This window comes from Balaenoptera musculus, chromosome 14 (genome assembly GCF_009873245.2).
Source record: "Balaenoptera musculus isolate JJ_BM4_2016_0621 chromosome 14, mBalMus1.pri.v3, whole genome shotgun sequence".
In the NCBI taxonomy this organism is placed as follows: Eukaryota; Metazoa; Chordata; class Mammalia; order Artiodactyla; family Balaenopteridae; genus Balaenoptera; species Balaenoptera musculus.
Window position 1 is genome coordinate 68,413,405 of NC_045798.1, and position 19,914 is coordinate 68,433,318.

The 19,914-nt window shown below is 39.3% G+C and overlaps 1 protein-coding gene and 1 non-coding gene across 2 annotated transcripts in view; one reads left to right on the forward strand and one right to left on the reverse strand.

The window, feature by feature from the left end:
• DCC (DCC netrin 1 receptor) overlaps nucleotides 1–19,914 on the forward strand; it is a 1,185,086-nt gene that overhangs the window by 82,793 nt on the left and 1,082,379 nt on the right. The gene's annotated exons all lie outside the window — the stretch shown is intronic.
• TRNAE-UUC lies at nucleotides 10,594–10,666 on the reverse strand. Its single transcript has one exon. It is a non-coding gene; the product is annotated as a tRNA-Glu (tRNA).

Sequence of the window (19,914 nt, forward strand, 5' to 3'; positions counted from 1 at the left end):
AATGCACGTGCGAATTGTGAGTTAAGTTTTATTTGGGGCAAAATGAAGACTGCAGCCCGGGAGACAGCATTTCAGATAGCTCTGAGAAACTGCTCCAAAGAGGTAGGGGGAAGGTCAGTATATATATGTGATTTTGGTAAAGGGGGAGTACCTGCAGTCAACCACATATTTTTGCAGAAAGTTTTCTGCTAGTCTCATGAAGGTTACTGCTAGTCATGAGGAGGAGATGTCACCATGAAGGAGTTTAGTGTTTTCTAGATACACGGAGATGCAAGAATCGAGCTCATAAAATCGTCTCCTGAAAATACCTATTTGAAGATCTGTTCTGCCAGTTTTTCCCAGGGCACAGAGTGCTTCATTCCTGATCTCCACCCTGAACTCCTTTCAGGGGGTGTTGAAGGTCAGCAGCTGCAGTGGCTCATAATTTGATCCTTGTAGAGGTAAATGGCAAGTGCCAATTTGGGTGACAGCTTTGACGACTTATTTTTTTTGTTGTATTTCATTTTTTATTGAAGTATAGATGATTTACAATGTTGTTTTAGGTGTGCAGCAAAGTGATTGTTATATCTCCATATTTTTTCCGATTCTTTCTCCTTATAGGTTATTACAAAATACTGAGTATAGTTCCCTCTGCTATACAATAGGACCTTGTTAATCTAGTTTATAAATAATAGCGGGTATCTGTTAATCCTAAACTCCTAATTTATCTCATTCCTGCTTTCCCCTTTGGAAACCATAAGTTTGTTTTCTATGTCTATGGGTCTGTTTCTGTTTTGTATATAAATTCATTTGTATCATTTTTTTAGATTCCACATACAAGTGATATCGTTATGATATTTGTCTTTCTGTCTCTGGGTTACTTCACTTTAGCGTGATAATCCCTAGGTCCATCCATGTTGCTGCAAATGACATTATTTCATTCTAATCCAACACTCCAACTATGCTATTGGATCTACCAACTGCCAGCTGCTTCTGAACTGTGCAGAGCCCGTCATACTTATACCTGTCAATTCATAAAGGGAGAATAGGTGGGTGGGGAAATTGGAGTGGATCATCTAAGTGGAGTTCAGTCTAGACCTGTATGTGGAAAGCTTCCTTCTATACATCAAACCCAAGATCATTGTCAAAGTATCATATTAATTTTTAAATTTCTTTCTACTTTTTTTTTCTTATGCATCTCTTATTACCTCTCTCATTCCCTGTTTTGCTTTCTTTTTTTTTTTCCCACCACTTGTTGGATAGTGCTGATAAGGCCAGGTATTTTCTAGATCAGAAAATTAATAAACCACAGTAGCTTAAACTATGTTACAATATAATATCCTAGCAAAACTCATGTAGTTCTGATATTACTTGTCAATTCCCTCCCCCTGAGGTCTTGATAAGATAGATAGCCAAGTGTGGCTAAGAAGGTATCCCTCTTCTCTTTCTGCTTCTTCTGTCATCATCCTCAGATGGGTCTTTGGATGTTACAGAGCTCTAAATCCCATTGTGATCCATATCTCCTTGCATTAAAATGGTCCCTTTCCTAAATCAGAGTTAATGCCTAAATTGTAGAGAGTTCCAGTCGGCTTCTGCAGTGATTTCAAGTTTGGTGCTATAATGCAAAGACTTTTGGCCTCAACTACACCATCTACCATCAAAAGGTTCTCTTTTTCATTGCACATACATCTATACACTAAGGATGCTATGACTATCCCAGAATGTATGACTATCCCAGAATGAAGCAGAAACTTTAGAGGGAGGTAGACTGAGTTTGAATTTCAGCTCCACTGGATGGCAATTTTGTGACTTTGGCTTGTGGTATCTAAAGTCCTTATATATAAAGGGAAGATGATACTTATCTTCCATGGTGGTTGGAATACTTTAATAAGTGTTTATTGCCTATGCACATACCATGTAGTCAATAAAGGTCAATATTCTCCATCACCATGCGGTTTCCTTTTTCCCAATATCAGCTGTAAACCCTAAATGTTGGGCTAAAGATCTCACACTGATTATCTTAGTGGAGCTCTTTAACTGTTTATTCCATGGTGTTGGTAAAAAGCTGTGTTCTCCAGCCCATCGTGTAAACCACACTCATTTCCCTTGAAAGGAGAACAGAGAAGAAAGAACCCAACTCCCTACTAAAGCTTGCTCTACTGCCAGGATATTTTTTTTTACTTACTTCAACTTGACAGCTTGAGTGAAAGCTGTGCCCCAGTTGACACCTTTGAGACTCTTCCTTTCTCCCCTTTGTAAACTTGGACACAAAGGTCATGGCTGAAGAGCCCAGTAGGTACAAGGAACATATTTAGACTGAAGTGTGGCCTGATGAACAGCAAAAGGATTAGTTTTGCTGACCAAGAAAGAGTCTATGTTTTCCTAGAAATAAATCCCCAAAGGAAAGTGGATAGCTTTCCAAATAAATCAATAACCACATCAGCAACCATCAACAAAAAATCTACAAGGCAGATATCTGTTTAATAGACCTGATAATGTCTAACATCCACTGATAGTTCTGAAAAGGGATTTTTTTATGATCTATTTATTTAGTCTCTTTAGAGGATCTGTATTACCAACATGTGAATAGATGGAGATCTGTAAATTGTTTGGTTCTCATGCTATTTTATATTTTTAAATGGCCTTTGGAATATAGCATTACTCCTCTGCTATCAGAGAAATTGAATTTGTAAATGAAGAACTTGCTCTGACCATAGTAACAAAAAAGCCATTAAGGTTAAAAATGATAATTGAGGTTTATTGAGCACTTACTATATGCCAAGCACCATTCTCAATTCTTGACATGATTCGTCTCACTTAATCCTGACAATAATCCTATGATGTAGATGCTATTTTTGCTCACATTTTATAGATTAGGGAAACTGGGTTCAAAAATTACATAATATGTTCAAGATCATATAGTAATTTAATAGTGCAGTTGATACCATCATCCAGATCTAAGTTCTTACCCTTTCACTAAGTACTTACAACTGCAAGAGCAGTTAGAGATGATCTAATTTCATCTCCTCATTCTAATAAAGAGGCAAGTAAAGCCCAGAGAGCTGCAGTGATTTGTTCAAGGTCACACAGCTACCTAGTGACAAATGCAGGATGAGAACTCAGATCTGCTCATGCCCCTTAAGGTAATATATCCCTTTCTATTATACTACGTCCAGGGTTATTTCTCCCTGTTTACTTTCTGTTCATTTTTTGAAGATATTTTTTTCAGAGAAAGAAAAAGAGGGAGGGAAGAAGGGAGGCAGGGAGGCAGGGATGGAAGGAGAGAGGGAGGGAAGGAGGGCGAGAGAAAACAGGGAAGAGAGAAAGAGAAAGAGAGGAAGAAATTAAGGAAGGGAAGGAAGGATAGAGGTAGAGAGGGAGGTGGAAGGAGAGAGAGGAGGGAAGAAGAAAGGAAGGAAGAAAAGATGAAGTTCAGATTCAAATCAATTATAAAAGCAAAATGTTGGGTTTACCTGGTGGAGAGCCTGAGTCTGAGCCCTTCAACACAGCTTCATGGGGAGCCAGAGGATGTGTGGCTACACATATTGAAGAGAAATACACTTTTGTTCTAAGAGATCCCCTGCCCTAGGCATGATTCCTTGTACGAGGAGCAGTATTTGCACTTACTCGTTAGTTCTCATAGGTCAACTGCTTACATCACAATACGTTCACTCCGTTTTTCTTCATTTTCTCATAGCTCAGTGCCTTTTCTTCCTCCTAGAAATTGGAGAACATTTTTTTCACATCTTGTGTAGCACTCAAAGTATTATCTCACACAAAGTAGTATCATCCATATCTGATATGAAACCAGGAGGCAAACGCTCCACCAAACCAGCTCTTGTTCATCCAAGTCATGTCTCTAGGACCCAGTTGTCTTGGCTACTTTGCCCATGTCTTCATTCCCCTTGGCCAGGCATTTTGAATTCTATGGTCCTTATCACTCTCTTTTAAAAATCTACTTGCATTTCTCTTTTGTCCTTTCTCCCCACAGCCCCTTCCTCTTAGTTCTACATCCACCAAAATTGCTTCTCTGCACATTTATCAGCTCTCTAACTTCTTTCTCTGTGAATATCCATCGCTTCTGCTTCACGGCAAGTTGGTGAGCAGCATTGTGTTTAATTCAACTCATTTCCACAGACCTATTCTTTGGCTCTTTTATATGATGATTTCAGAGAATGTGTTAACAGTGTTAGTGCAGGAAAAGTAGAAAAATAAATTTCTGGTTTTTGTGCCATAGTAAGATTAGCTGAAATTATAACAAAGGTGTTTATCATAATTAGGAGGGAATTTCAAAGTTTACAACACACATAGAAAGAATGGTCTCAGGCAGAGCCAAAGAGAGATGCACTTAACTCAGAGAAGATGTGTGTTTTAATATGGAAGATTTAATGGATGCTTTAATCAATGTGCTTTTAAATTGAACTGTTTACTGATTTAAATTATTATTGTCATCATTAGAATTATTGTTACCAAACTATTGCAGAGTATAAACTGGGTACTAGGCATTTTGTGGGAGACAGAGGGAGCCGTGATAATTCATTATAATTTTAAAAATCTTTATTTCACTGAAATAAAGCACCAGACAAACAAACAAAGCTCTCTTGCTCTTCAATCAGCAGGTATGTTACTAGCCCAACTATGTCTTCTTTAACTCCTGGGAACACTCTGGGGATGCAAAGCATGTCATTCAACCATGGGGAATTAACACTGTGGTTGGTAAAGCTACACGTATGAGCATAGTAGAAGCAATAGACTGCCTTTGAAATACCTCTTATCTGAGCTGTTCATGATTTAGAAAAGTATGCAGATAGATGAATACTTTTGTCCAGTCTCTTCCCGCTTTCATCGCCAACTCCTGTTCTCTCTTTGGACCTCTCATTCTGCTATCTAAACATTGCCAAGCCTTTTCAAAATGCCTGTGCGCATTTATAGAACACAAGGAGTGACTAATTTTTACCTGTGCCCTTATAACTGTGTCTGAGGCTCATTTATCGAGTGCCTGGTAAGCACGAGGCTCTATGCTCAGCATTTTATACATGTTATCTCATTTAGTCTAGTCATCACCCCATATGCTAGGTGTTACTATCTTTATTTCACAGTGGAGAAACTGAGAATCAGGTCAAATAAAGGCTCACTAACACCCAACTGGTAAGTGACAATGCTGGGATTCACACTAGAGTATTTGTGAATTCGAAGCCAGTGCTCTTTTTACCAATTTACATGACCCCTTGAATTTTCTAAGATACCTTTGCTGCTTTTCAGGATGCGAAAGCACTCTTAAAATTTGTTATTAGAGTAGTAAGGGCCTGTTAATGAGTTTTCACCATCAAAGTTGTTCTTTTCATTTACTTTATTTGGCTATGTGAACACTTTTCACATAATCAAATGAATTTACCATGGGTCTCTTTGAATTTATTGTTTGTGTCTGAAATCCTTATATCAACATAAGGTTCATCTGATCTGTTTTGATCAACTAAGTCTAATCTAAATCACAAGATAGCTGTGTTTTTAAATCTCTAATTCGGTAATACTCTGATTCCATCAGAATATCACTCATCCAGAGTCCCATTCTGACAGATCTTGATTTAATTCTATCCAACTCATTGCTGCATTTGTTTATTACCAGTGACTGCTGTAGATATGCTACAACACATATTACTTTTGGGAATCCAAAAGTAATTAAAACTTGGTTCCTGCTTTTAAGAAGCTTATGGAGTAGAAAGAAAAGTAGACATTGTTCAACCAAGTCAAGAAATGAGTAGGGTATTGGGGCTAGAAAGAAAGAATGGCTTTTGAGCTGGGCATGGAAGGATTTATCAGATTTGAAACATGGATAAGGTGTCCAAGAATATTTAAAGTAGAGGAAAAAGAACAAGCTGTTCAGAGGATAAAGCAGATAGTTGTAGAGCATAAAGTATATGTAAAACATACATGGAGCAAAAGTTGTACCTGAAAAGGTGATCTGGGACCAAACTGAGCCTGAAAGAGTTTTTTGAACCCCCAAGAGAAGCCCGATCTTAGGGAGGTTTTTAGCATGAGAGTAATAGCAGACCATCTCTTAGAAACATAATGCTGACAGCTGAGTGAAAGGAAAGTGAAAATGGAGAGAAACTGAAGATGGGAAATTATTCAGGGGGTTTCTGCCATGGTCCCTGTGAATGAGGATATATTTCTGGACTAAAGCGACAGTGATGAGGGAGAAAAAAATATATGGATGGAACATTTTTTTTGAAAGTAGATAACAACAAGGTCCTACTGTATAGCACAGAGAACTACATTCAATATCCTGTGATAAACCATTATGAAAAGGATATAAAAAAGAAAGTATATATGTATATAACTGAGTCACTTTACAGCAGAAATTAACAAAACATTGTAAATCAGCTATACTTCAATAAAAAAAATAAAATAGTTGTCATGCTTTAAAAAGTCTGTTTTGCATTTGAAACATACAAATATTAAAGAAGTAGAATAAAAAATACTCTGGCCAGTTTGATGTGAGATGTAGGGAGAAGGAAGAGTCCAGTGTGACTCAGAGGTTCTTGTCTAAGGCAGCCAAGTAGCTGATGATTCTGTTTGCTTGGAAAAAGAAAGCTTGGGACAGACAGTGAGCTTGGGAGGTGATGGATGTGGTTGGAAGCATTGGGAGTGAGGAAGGAATCTGTGGAGGATGATAGTAAAATTCCTCATTAATTCTTATCTCTAATGCATAATGCAAATGGCAAAGGAGACTGAGCAAAACCTCTGTGAAATAAGCCAGTCTCTAGAGCTTCCCAGTTACATGATTTCCAGAAGGGAATTTTCAGTTAAAGAGAAACACAGTCGTTCAGGAAGAAATAAACCAACGCTGAAAGAACTCATGCAGTGAATTTGGTGATGGGGAAAACAGTCTCAAATAATATGTCTTTTAACTAAGAAAATCCCAGGCCATAGCTGAGAGCACCACTGCTTTCATCGGACACTATAAAGCTTCTTAGTTTTTAGAACTTAGTTCTTGTTTTTAGAACTGGCAGTTTCCTTATTCATATGTTTTGATCAGAGTGAGTGGTTTAGGTTCATCCCACAAAAATGGGGGAAGTCAGCCCATCACATATCAAAATATGGACACATATTGAAGTTCATCTTAGGAAGATACTTTGACTTGCCAGTACCAGGGAACTTGTTAGAAATGCTAATTCCAGGACCCCAACTCAAACCTACTGAATCCAAAATCTGATGCAGTTATGTTGGGGAAATCTGAATCAGTTGATGGGACCCAGCAAGCTGCATTCTTGTAAGTTCTCCAGAAGATTTTAAAGCTTATTATAGTTATGTCACTGTTCTGGACCCAAAGGTAAAAATTGATGAAAAAAATCTATAAAGGGAAACCAAAAAATAAACAGGAAGAGAACTTCAAAGAAAGTCAGCATTCACTTTCTCTCTATAACAATGAATGAATATTTTGGGGGACTATAATAGGTAAATCTTCTTTCCCTTTCGGTTATCCATTGAACAGATATTTGTTGAGAATCCAATTAGTGCTGCCGGGGACTGAGCTAGGTGTGGCATATTCAACAAGGGAAAAAAACTGTGGTTTAAATTTTTTTTTTTTAATTAGTGTTCATCTTACAGCTAAATACTATGTTGTGGTTTCAGAGAGTTAGAAGGGCTTGACGGATGATGGTTCAAAGGCCAGTTGAAATCCTTGCTGAGCCCTCCTGCAGGAAGTATGTTGAAAGGTGTGGCTCTCTCAGCCTGACCATGAATCCTAAATTCCTGGGCCACAACAGTCTTCCTAGGACACACGCCTTTATTCACTAGGCAGAATTACCACCCATGAAATGTCTCACCAACGAGCTCCGTGTAACAGAAATATCAACCCCATTTGATTCATCCTGCATTGCCCATTCTAGCTGAAGGGGCGATGTCTTTCTGTCTCTCCATCCATCCATCTTGCTTCATGATCCCTTGGAGCTCAGCTAGAGAAATCATCCCTCAGACTCTGACATCTTTGAAACCCAAGTGCATTTCAGTCAAGCGCCGGAAATGTCAGAACTGCCTCTGCTGATTCTTCTTTCTCTTATTTTATCTCTAGCACACCCCTTGTTGCACTGTTTACCACTTTTATCTTCTCTCCCTGACAGCATTTTTTTTTTTTTTTTTTTTTAGTTCTGTCCAACCTTTGAAAACATTGCTGCTCCTGTTTTGTTGCCCCTCGTTGCTAGCTCCCTGGGTTGCCTTGACCACCGCTTATCTCAAAGGTGTTGCACATGTCTTGTGTTTTGTTAATAATGCATCACTTTCATGATCAGGAGCAGACAGGCCCAGGTCTGGCTACCTAAGCTGGAGGTTTATCCTGCTGACTTGGGTCTCCTTTGATGTATGAGGACATTTGCGGCTCAGTGACAGATTTTTAGCTTCTCAGAATTCAATGTGCACTATGTGCCTTTTATAGTCAAGAGGAACCAAATGAAGAAATATCCCTCTTGCTTCTCACTTCTCATTTTTGCCTAAGCACCCTCTGAGGCTATCAATGTAAAGGAGCGGTTCTTTTGACAATGGATAATATAATTTCACTAAAGAAAAACAAATAATATCAGTCAGGCTGAATGTAGTCATTCATGTCTTAGGCAGCTTTTTATCTCTCCCCTTTGCCTCATGTTGTATTTGCATAAATGGTTCTTTAATGTGAGGAGAATTGGCTGAAGGTAAAAACAAGTCAAATTCTGAAACAGGTTTAATGCTTGATAATCACTTATGGATGTTATGATTAAATACCCTATTAATCTATTTTTTAAAGCTACGTAGTCAAAACCAAGTACTATGAGTGGATTTGTTTCGAAGCCTGCAGTATGCAGGAGTGCTGTCTGAACTCACCTGTGGGTTGCACTGGTCCAGAAGTCTACTGCCCCAGAGTGTCCAGAGAGGGAAATTAACAAAGGGTAATTCAGATGCCCTGACCGTCCAGCTTTCAGTTTCCCTCTGCTCTGTAACATCTGGCCACTAACAGCAGTTTAGTCCTGTCATCTGGACATAGACAAATAAATAAAAACACAAACGGATTTGAAGTGAATCACAGATGTATATATGTATGTATTTATTTATTTTCCCACCTTTAAAGGTGAGGCAATCAATTGAGCCTATTTTTGTTAATGAGGTTTATGGATGATATGAGGATTTTATTCTTTTTTAATATTCTTAAATTTATTTAACCAGGTACTTGAAAGATGTATATCTACAACGATTTATAGAAAATCTATTAATTAGAGTTACTTTGTGTTAGGTAATATTTTTTTTTTAATTAATTAATTAATTTATTTATTTTTAGCTGTGTTGGGTCTTCGTTTCTGTGCGAGGGCTTTCTCTAGTTGCAGCGAGCGGGGGCCACTCTTCATCGCGGTGCGCGGGCCTCTCACTATCGCGGCCTCTCTTGTTGCGGAGCACAAGCTCCAGACGCGCAGGCTCAGTAGTTGTGGCTCATGGGCCTAGTTGCTCCGCGGCATGTGGGATCTTCCCCGACCAGGGCTCGAACCCGTGTCCCCTGCATTGGCAGGCAGATTTTCAACCACTGCGCCACCAGGGAAGCCCTAGGTAATATTTTAAGATGAAGTTCTTTTGCCTTCATTGAAACCCTTGGGTAGAGGGAGTTTTAATTACAGAATCATGCTTGAATATAGTATCAATTTCTTATATGTCTGTAGTACTCATGTTGATTTCATATGCATTCATTCACTTGAATCTCATTTGAGTAAAAAGGGCAAGGAAGTTATTATTAGTCCCATATTACAGATTAGCTGATGGAGACGCAGAGATCAGTGGATGCTGGGACTGCGTTTGACCTAATTCGGTGCTCTTTATAGCACATCAAGTTCAATTCTGCATTGTTTACAGTGCACAACAATTTGGTAAAGAAATACTTTCTTGGATGCACTTAAAATTGCTTATCCATCACAACAAAAAAACCATAAAGAGAACTCTGTGTGAATTATAACACATTAGGAATGTGTTTTGTGGTAATTGATGGAAAAGCAAAGCTATAAAAGTCATAGCACAATTGTGGACAATCCAAGAGATTGTTTTTAATCTGTCCTTTAACTCCAGACTTCTTTTCTAAATCTGATTCATTTCATTTTTGTCATCAACAATAATTAACTCTCTTTTACTGGTCAGTCCTGTTTTTGTCCCTTTCAAAACAGCAAATCAAATGGAATTCTGTCATGTTTTAGAATATAGCCTTTGATGCTGGTTATGTGCTGAGACTCAACTGTTGTCTTGTTCCCTGTGATCTGGGCATGACAGCTGAACCTGAGTATGGCAATCACAGAACACCAAGGTGCTAAAAAAGCCATGCCTGAAGGTCTAGGGGACACAAATGAGATGAAAAGCATAAACTACTAATACAGTGTGAGATGTATGGCTGTTTTGGTTATTGATTAGCGGAGTTTCTCGCAGAATCAGAGACTTAGAAAATCCTTAGAAATAATTGAGTAGTTATAGCATCCATTTTCTGATCAATACATAAAATCCCTTATTTCTCTATTGTAAGCCTTGGATTTACCTATGTAGCTAGCTAGGCAGCTAGACTTAGGTATACTTTTTTTTTTTTTTTTGGCTCTGTGGCTTGCAGGATCTTAATTCCCCAGCCAGGGATTGAACCTGGGGCCACAGCAGTGAAAGCGCTGAGTCCTAACCACTGGACCACCAGGGAATTCCCTGACTTAGGTATACTTTAGACTACTGGTTCTCAAATGGGAATAATTTTGCCCCCCCTGGGGACATTTGGCAATGCCTAGAGATAGTTTTGGTTGTCACAACTGGGGGGTGTTGGCGAGTAGAGGTCAGAGATGCTGGTAAACATCCTACAATGCACGGGAAACCCCCTCCCCACACACACCCTCCATCCCTGCCGACTAGGAATTATCTGGTCCAAAATGTCAATAGCGCCCAGTTTGAGAAACCTTGATATAAACAAAATAAGTTGCTACAATTACTCATAAAATTCAACTCCCTGTAAAACCATTTTGTGAGGAAATGCATCAATTAAACCGTGGTGATACGCTGCGTTAAACTATTTTAGATAATTAAATCGGTTCTCCGTTTCACTTTAGGCTTGTGTGCATATGTGACAGTGTTAATAAACCAACAGATTTCAGAATTTTTCTGACAGAGACCCTTTAAAAAGGCAAAATAATTAGGAGGCTTGCAACCTTTTGGTTACTATTTGCCACTTCCTAAATGTATCATAAACATTTTTGTCGTAAAGTAAGAGCGAGGTGATGTCCACAGTTTTCTTGTTAACATCTTAAGCCTCAGACACCTGGTCACTGCCCCAACCCTCCGAGTTCCCTTTTCTCTGGTGCTTCCCTGATTCGGCAGTAACAGCTCCTTCCTCTGAGTTTTGATAGTGTTTTCTGCCCCCGGACCTTAGCATATATTCCTGATACCAATAAATCTATGCATGTGTATGTGTGTCCTCCTAGATCAATCAGTTTGCTTTTACTGTTAGTTATTTTTGCAGAGAATCATAGTACCTTGGGAAGACTAAGAGATTGGGTCTTCTCGAACTGTTTCCAAACTTGAGTTTGTCTCTCTGGCATTATTAGCTTCTTCCTATGTGTGTAGTCATATTGTGGCCCTGTGAGGCCAGTATGAGTTCTGGTGCCTTTTCAGTCCCCTTTCTAATCTGCTCACCTTCTTGCCTGGCTAACCTGTCAGACCTTTGCCATTTTTTAATATTTCTCCTTCAGCAGTTTTCCCCGCTACCTTGCTGATTGCTTTTCTGCACCAAGAAACTTTCAGCCTAATTTGCCAGTGTGAGTGTGTGTGTGTGAGAGAGAGAGAGTTAAATAGCCCTGTCTTCCTTCAGTGCCTTCCCTTGCACCCCCATATGGCATTTCCCTATTTCTGAGCCATCTTTTTCATGGACGGGGTGGGCAGTAAGAGTTCCAGAATCTCCACTCCGCCTGTTGCCAGTGTTACCTCCTCATCCAGCCCCACGTGGATGGGACCACACGCGCTAACACTGTCCAATCCCTGCAGCTTTGTCACTGTTAGAACCGCTCAGATGCTCACCCAGCTCTGACCTGTTTCTCATCACCTTCTTGTAGAGCTGGGCTGCCTTTCCCATTTATTACAACCGTGATTGCAGCCCACCTTCCCGGCCTTCCCTCCCGGCCCACCTGCTTTGCTGCCAGCCTTTGAGATTGATTCTTGCCATTTCCACGGTTGGATTTGTTCTGGCCTCGGTGGGCATGTTCGCTAAAAGGAACATCACTCTTGTTGCCTGTAGTGGGGCAGGAAGCTCCATTATAGACTCCAGGGTGATCACTCTTCTGCCTACACCCTGCATCAACCTCTATCTGTGAGTGAGGGAGCTGTCGCCCAGGGGGAGTTCTCAGGAAATTTCCGCCTCCAATAAAAGTCTCTCACGTCTCCCAGCAGAACCAGGCAGGCCCTTAGCAAAGCTAGAATGACCCACGGCAGCCGTCTTCCCCAAGAGTATTTTGTCAGTTTCCTTCCTCTTCCTATTCAGCCCAGAGATCTTTCTGGAAACTCTGAGATATCCATCACACATAGATCATACCACCCACTCAGATCTTACTCTTAATGCAACCACTGATTCTCCCCTACAGACTCCGAGGTGAGAAATTGCAAGGATGTTTTCCTAATGCCTAGACATGAATGTCACAAAGGTCTTTTGGACTAAAGGGAGAAGGAAGGGGTTTGTGGAAATCTACAAGTAATATGTGTGAATATTTTCATAGAGTGTTTTGCAAAGCCCATTCCCACATTGATTGTTTAACTCAAAGCAGTAGTTCTGGCAATGTGCATTCTGACACAGACCTGAGAGGTCAACACAGTATTGGAGGAATCCTAGTCTCTGGTGAAGCGAAGGGCCATGCTGTGACAGGTCTTCTGCACAGCGCTCTCCATTCTTGCTGCTGAATGTGTGGCCCATGACTTGCAGCATCTGCTTCATCCGGGAACTCATTTTTGTTTTTATTTTTTAATTTAAAAAACTTTCCCCTGCTTTATGGAGGTATATTTGACAAACAAAATGGTAATATATTTAAAGTGTACAACATGGTGATTTGATATACATATCTATAGTGAAATTATTACCATAATCAAGTTAATTAAAACATCTATCAGTTCACACAGCTACCTTTTTTTTTTGAATTTTTGAATTTTATTTTATTTATTTTTTATACAGCAGGTTCTTATTAGTCATCCATTTTATACACATCAGTGTATACATGTCAATCCCAATCTCCCAATTCATCACACGACCATCCCCATCCCCCCGCCGCTTTCCCCCCTTGGTGTCCATACGTTTGTTCTCTACATCTGTGTCTCTATTTCTGCCCTGCAAACTGGTACATCTGTACCATTTTTCTAGGTTCCACATATATGCGTTAATATATGATATTTGTTTTTCTCTTTCTGACTTACTTCACTCTGTATGACAGTCTCTAGATCCATCCACGTCTCTACAAATAACCCAATTTCATTCCTTTTTATGGCTGAGTAATAATCCATTGTATATATGTACCACATCTTCTTTATCCATTCGTCTGTCGATGGGCATTTAGGTTACTTCCATGACCTGGCTATTGTGAATAGTGCTGCAATGAACATTGGGGTGCATGTGTCTTTTTGAATTAAGGTTTTCTCTGGGTATATGCCCAGTAGTAGGATTGGTGGGTCATATGGTAATTCTATTTTTAGTTTTTTAAGGAACCTCCATACTGTTCTCCCTAGTGGCTCTATCAATTTACATTCCCACCAACAGTGCAAGAGAGTTCCCTTTGCTCCACACCCTCTCCATCATTTGTTGTTTGTAGATTTTCTGATGGTGCCCATTCTAACTGGTGTGAGGTGATACCTCATTGTAGTTTTGATTTGCATTTCTCTAATAATTAGTGATGTTGAGCAGCTTTTCATGTGCTTCTTAGACATCTGTATGTCTTCTTTGGAGAAATGTCTATTTAGGTCTTCTGCCCATTTTTGGATTGGGTTGTTTGTTTTTTTAATATTGAGCTGCATGAGCTGTTTATATATTTTGGAGATTAATCCTTTGTCCATTGATTCCTTTGCAAATATTTTCTCCCATTCTGAGGGTTGTCTTTTCATCTTGTTTGTAGTTTCCTTTGCTTTGCAAAAGCTTTTATGTTTCATTCGGTCCCATTTGTTCATTTTTGTTTTTATTTCCATTATTCTAGGAGGTGGATCAAAAAAGATCTTGCTGTGATTTATGTCAAAGAGTGTTCTTCCTATGTTTTCCTCTAAGAGTTTTATAGTGTCCGGTCTTACATTTAGGTCTCTAATCCATTTTGAGTTTATTTTTGTGTATGGTGTTAGGGAGTGTTCTAATTTCATTCTTTTACATGTAGCTGTCCAGTTTTCCAAGCACCACTTATTGAAGAGGCTATCTTTTCTCCATTGTATATCCTTGCCTCCTTTGTCATAGATTAGTTGAGCATAGGTGCGTGGGTTTATCTCTGGGCTTTCTGTCCTGTTCCATTGATCTAAATTTCTATTTTTGTGTCAGTACCATATTGTCTTGATTACTGTAGCTTTGTAGTATAGTCTGAAGTCAGGGAGTCTTATTCCTCCAGCTCCGTTTTTTTCCCTCAAGACTGCTTTGGCTATTCAGGGTCTTTTGCGTTTCCATACAGATTTTAAGACTTTTTGTTCTAGTCCTGTAAAAAATGCCACTGGTAATTTGGTAGGGATTTAATTGAATCTGTAGATTGCTTTGGATAGTATAGTCATTTTCAAAATATTGATTCTTCCAATCCAAGAACATGGTATATTTCTCCATCTGTTTGTGTCATCTTTGATTTCTTTCATCAGTGTCTTATAGTTTTCTGAGTACAGGTCTTTTACTTCCTTGGGTAGGTTTATTCCTAGGCATTTTATTCTTTTTATTGCAATGATGAATGGGAGTGTTTCCTTAATTTCTCTTTCTGATCTTTCGTTGTTAGTGTATAGGAATGCAAGAGATTTCTGTGCATTAATTTTGTATGCTGCAATTTTACCAAATTCATTGATTAGCTCTGGTAGTTTTCTGGTGGCATCTTTAGCATTCTCTCTATATAGTATTATGTCATCTGCAAACAGTGACAGTTTTACTTCTTCTTTTCCAATTTGTATTCCTTTTATTTCATTTTCTTCTCTGCTTGCCGTGGCTAGGACTTCCAAACCTATGTTGAATAATAGTGGCGAGAGTGGACATCCTTGTCTTTTTCCTGATCTTAGAGGAAATGCTTTCAGTTTTTCACCATTGATAATGATGTTTGCTGTGTGTTTGTTGTATATGGCCTTTATTATGTTGACGTAGGTTCCCTCTATGCCCACTTTCTGGAGAGTTTTTATCATAAATGGGTGTTGAATTTTGTCTAAAGCTTTTTCTGCATCTGAGCTGATCATATGTTTTTTATTCTTCAGTTTGTTAATATGGTGTATCACATTGACTGATTTGCATATATTGAAGAATCCTTGCATCCCTGGGATAAATCCCACTTGATCATGGTGTATGATCCTTTTAATGTGTTGTTAGATTCTGTTTGCTAGTATTTTGTTGAGGATTTTTGCATCTATATTCATCAGTGATATTGGTTTGTAATTTTCTTTTTTTGTAGTATCTTTGTCTGATGTTGGTATCAGGGTGATGGTGGCCTCACAGCATGAGTTTGGGAGTGTTCCTTCCTCTCCCATTTTTTGGAAGAGTTTGAGAAGGATGGGTGTTAGCTCTTTTCTAAATGTTTGATAGAATTCACCCATGAAGCCATCTGGTCCTGAACTTTAGTTTGTTGAAAGATTTTTAATCACAGTTTCTATTTCATTACTTGTGATTGGTCTGTTCATATTTTCTGTTTCTTCCTGGTTCAGTCCTGGAAGGTTATCCTTTTATAAGAATTTGTCCATTTCTTCCACATTGTCCATTTTATTGGCATAGGGTTGCTTTTAGTAGTCTCTTATGTTGCTTTATATTTCTGCTGTGTCCGTCATAACTTCTCCTTTTTCCTTTCTAATTTTATTGTTTTAAGTCCTCTCCCTCTTTTTCTTGATGAGTTTGGCTAAAGGTTTATCAATTTTGTTTATCTTCTCAAAGAACCAGCTTTTAGTTTTATTGATCTTTGCTGTTGTTTTCTTTGTTTCTATTTCATTTATTTCTGCTCTGATCTTTATGATTTCTTTCCTTCTTCTAACTATGGGTTTTGTTTGTTCTTCTTTCTCTCGTTCCTTTAGGTGTAAGTTTAGAATGTTTATTTGAGATTTCTTGTTTATTGAGGTAGGATTGTATTGCTGTAAACTTCCCTCTTAGTAGTGCTTTTGCTGCATACCATAGGTTTTTGATCATCGTGTTTTCATTGTTTTTTGTCTCTAGGTATTTTTTGATTTCCTCTTTGATTTCTTCAGTGATCTCTTGGTTATTTAGTAATGGTTTAGCCTCCATTTGTTTGTATTTTTTTACAGTTTTTTTTCCCCCCTGTAATTGATTTCTAATCTCACAGCTTTGTGGTTGGAGAAGATGCTTGCTATGATTTCAATTTTCTTAAATTTACAGAGGCTTGATTTGTGACCCAAGATGTGATCTCTCCTGGAGAGTGTTCCGTGTGCACTTGAGAAGAAAGTGTAATCTGCTGTTATTGGATGGAATGCCCTATAAGTATCAATTAAATCTATCTGGTCTATTGTGTTATTTAAAGCTTGTGTTTCCTTATTAATTTTCTGTTTCAAAGATCTGTACATTGGTGTAATTGAGGTGTTAAAGTCTCCCACTATTATTGTGTTACTGTCGATTTCCTCTTTTATAGCTGTTAGCAGTTGCCTTATGTATTGAGGTGCTCCTATGTTGGGTGCATATATATTTATAATTGTTATATCTTCTTCTTGGACTGATCCCTTGATCATTATGTAGTGTCCTTCCTTGTCTCTTGGAACATTCTTTATTTTAAAGTTTATTTTATCTGATATGAGTATTGCTACTCCAGCTTTCTTTTGATTTCCATTTACATGGAATATCTTTTTCCATCCCCTCACTTTCAGTCTGTATGTGTCCCTAGGTCTGAAGTGGCTCTCTTGTAGACAGCATATATATGGGTATTGTTTTTGTATCCATTCAGCAAGCCTGTGTCTTTTCGTTGGAGCATTTAATCCATTCACGTTTAAGGTAATTATCGATATGTATGTTCCTGTGACCATTTTCTTAATTATTTTGGGTTTGTTTTTGTAGGTCCTTTTCTTCTCTTGTGTTTCCCAATTAGAGAAGTTCCTTTAGCATTTGTTGTAGAGCTGCTTTGGTGGTGCTGAGTTCTCTTAGCCTTTGCTTGTCTGTAAGGCTTTGATTTCTCTGTTGAATCTGAATGAGATCCTTGCCGGGTAGAGTAATCTTGGTTGTAGGTTCTTCCCTTTCATCACTTTAAATATATCGTGCCACTCTCTTCTGGCTTGTAGGGTTTCTGCTGAGAAATCAGCTGTTAACCTTATGGCAGTTCCCTTGTATGTTATTTGTCATTTTTCCCTTTTTGCTGTCAATAATTTTTCTTTGTCTTTAATTTTTGCCAATTTGATTACTGTGTGTCTCGGCATGTTTCTCCTTGGGTTTATCCTGCCTGGGACTCTCTGCGTTTCCTGGAGTTGGGTGGCTATTTCCTTTCCTATGTTAGGGAAGTTTTCGACTATAATCTCTTTAGCTATTTTCTCGGGTCCTTTCTCTCTCTTCTCCTTCTGGGACCCCTACAATGCGAATGTTTTTGCGTTTAATGTTGTCCCAGAGGTCTGTTAAGCTGTCTTCATTTCTTTTCATTCTTTTTTTTTTTATTCTGTTCTGTGGCAGTGAACTCCACCATTCTGTCTTCCAGGTCACTTATCTGTTCTTCTGCCTCAGTTATTCTGCTATTGATTACTTCTAGTGCATTTTCATTTCAGTTATTGTATTCTTCATCTCTGTTTGTTTGTTCTTTAATTCTTCTAGGTGTTTGTTCTTTAATTCTTCTAAGTCTTTGTTAAACATTTCTTTCATCTTCTCGATCTTTGACTCCATTCATTTTCCATGGTCCTGGATCATCTTCGCTATCATTATTCTGGATTCTTTTTCTGGAGGGTTGCCTATTGCCACTTCATTTAGTTGTTTTTCTGGGCTTTTATCTCGTTCCTTCATCTTGTACATAGTTCTCTGCCTTTTCATTTTGTCTGTCTTTCTATGAATGTGGTTTTTGTTCCACAGGTTGCAGAATTGTGGTTTTTCTTGCTTCTGCTCTCTACCCTCTGGTGGATGAGGCTATCTAAGAGTCTTGTGCAAGCTTCCTGATGGGAGGGACTGTTGGTGGGTAGAGCTGGCTGTTGCTCTGGTGGGCAGAGCTCAGTAAAACTTTAATCCGCTTGTCTGCTGATGGGTGGGGCTGGGTTCCCTCCCTGTTGGTTGTTTGGCCTGAGGCGACCCAGCACTGAAGCCTGTCCAGCCCTTTGGTGGGGCTAATGGTGGACTCTGGGAGGGCTCACGCTAAGGAGTACTTCCCAGACTTCTGCTGCCAGTGTCCTTGTCCCCACAGTGAGCCACAGGCACCCCCTGCCTCTGTAGGAGACTCTCCAACACTAGCAGGTAGGTCTGGTTCCGTCTCCTATGGGGTCACTGCTCCTTCCCCTGGATCCTGGTGTGCACACTACTTTGTGTGTGCCCTCCAAGAGTGGAGTCTCTGTTTCTCCCAGTCCTGTTGAAGTCCTGCAATCAAATCCCGCCAGCCTTCAAAGTCTGATTCTCTAGGAATTCCTCCTTCTGTTGCCAGACCCCCGGGTTGGGAAGCCTGACATAGGGCTCAGAACCTTCACTCCAGTGGGTGGACTTCTGTGCTATAAGTGTTCTCCAGTCTGTGAGTCACCCACCCAGCCGTTATGGTATTTGATTTTATTGCGATTGCGCCCCTCCTACCATCTCATTGTGGCTTCTCCTTTGTCTTTGGATGAGGGGTATCTTTTTTGGTGAGTTCCAGTGTCTTCCTGTCAATGATTGTTCAGCAGTTAGTTGTGATTCTGGTGCTTTTGCAAGAGGAAGTTAGCACATGTCCTTCTACTCCGCTATCTTGAACCAGTCTTCCATCCGGAAACTTGTTACAAGTGCAGTCTGTGTACCTACTCTGGATCTGCCAAGTTAGAATCTGCATTGTAGCAAGATCCCCAGGTTCTCTCTATGCACATTAAAATGTGAGATGCTCTCTTCTGTTACTGCTGTTAATCTTCAGAATAGTCTGAGGTAATTATTAAGTTTCCCGTTTTACAGATGGGAGAGCTGATGCTGAGTGATGAAGAATTTTGCTTACTATCCCTGGAAATTGAATTCTCTCTGTACAGAGACTCAAGACCACATTGTTTTCACTATGTACCATGACTGAATAGGTATTTATGATTAAGTCAGCATGACGTATATTTCTTTCGAGTACAGTTGTAAATATTAGGAAGGAAAATGTTCTGGTCCCTTTGAGATGTCAAATTGCCAAATGGGAAAGAAATTTTAGTGGGAGATAGGGCCCTTAAAGGCTCAACTAAGTGGAGGCATATAGAGATAGTACATTCTACCCAAGATGGAAGGGCCAAGTTAGTTTATAGCCACGTGACAGAAAGAGAACACACAGGAGCACTCAACAGACTTTCAGTCCAAAGATGGTCACAGCAAGACAAATTATGTGCTGAGGTGATAATTACCTTGGACTTTCCTCTGAGTAGCAGCTGGAAATAGGCTGGAACAGATGGAGACAGAAAGAGTGAAAAGATTGTGGGACAGCCTCAGAGGAGAGACAGAGCAACAGTTTGAATACGAGCCCCTGGATGGCTAAAGATCTGCGCACATATTCTGCACATAGGATTTTGTAGGGCTTTTATTCCCTTGCTCTAACTAGAGTTTTATCATTATGAGAAGAAAGAAGAAAATTAATCAGTGAGATTTATTTTCAA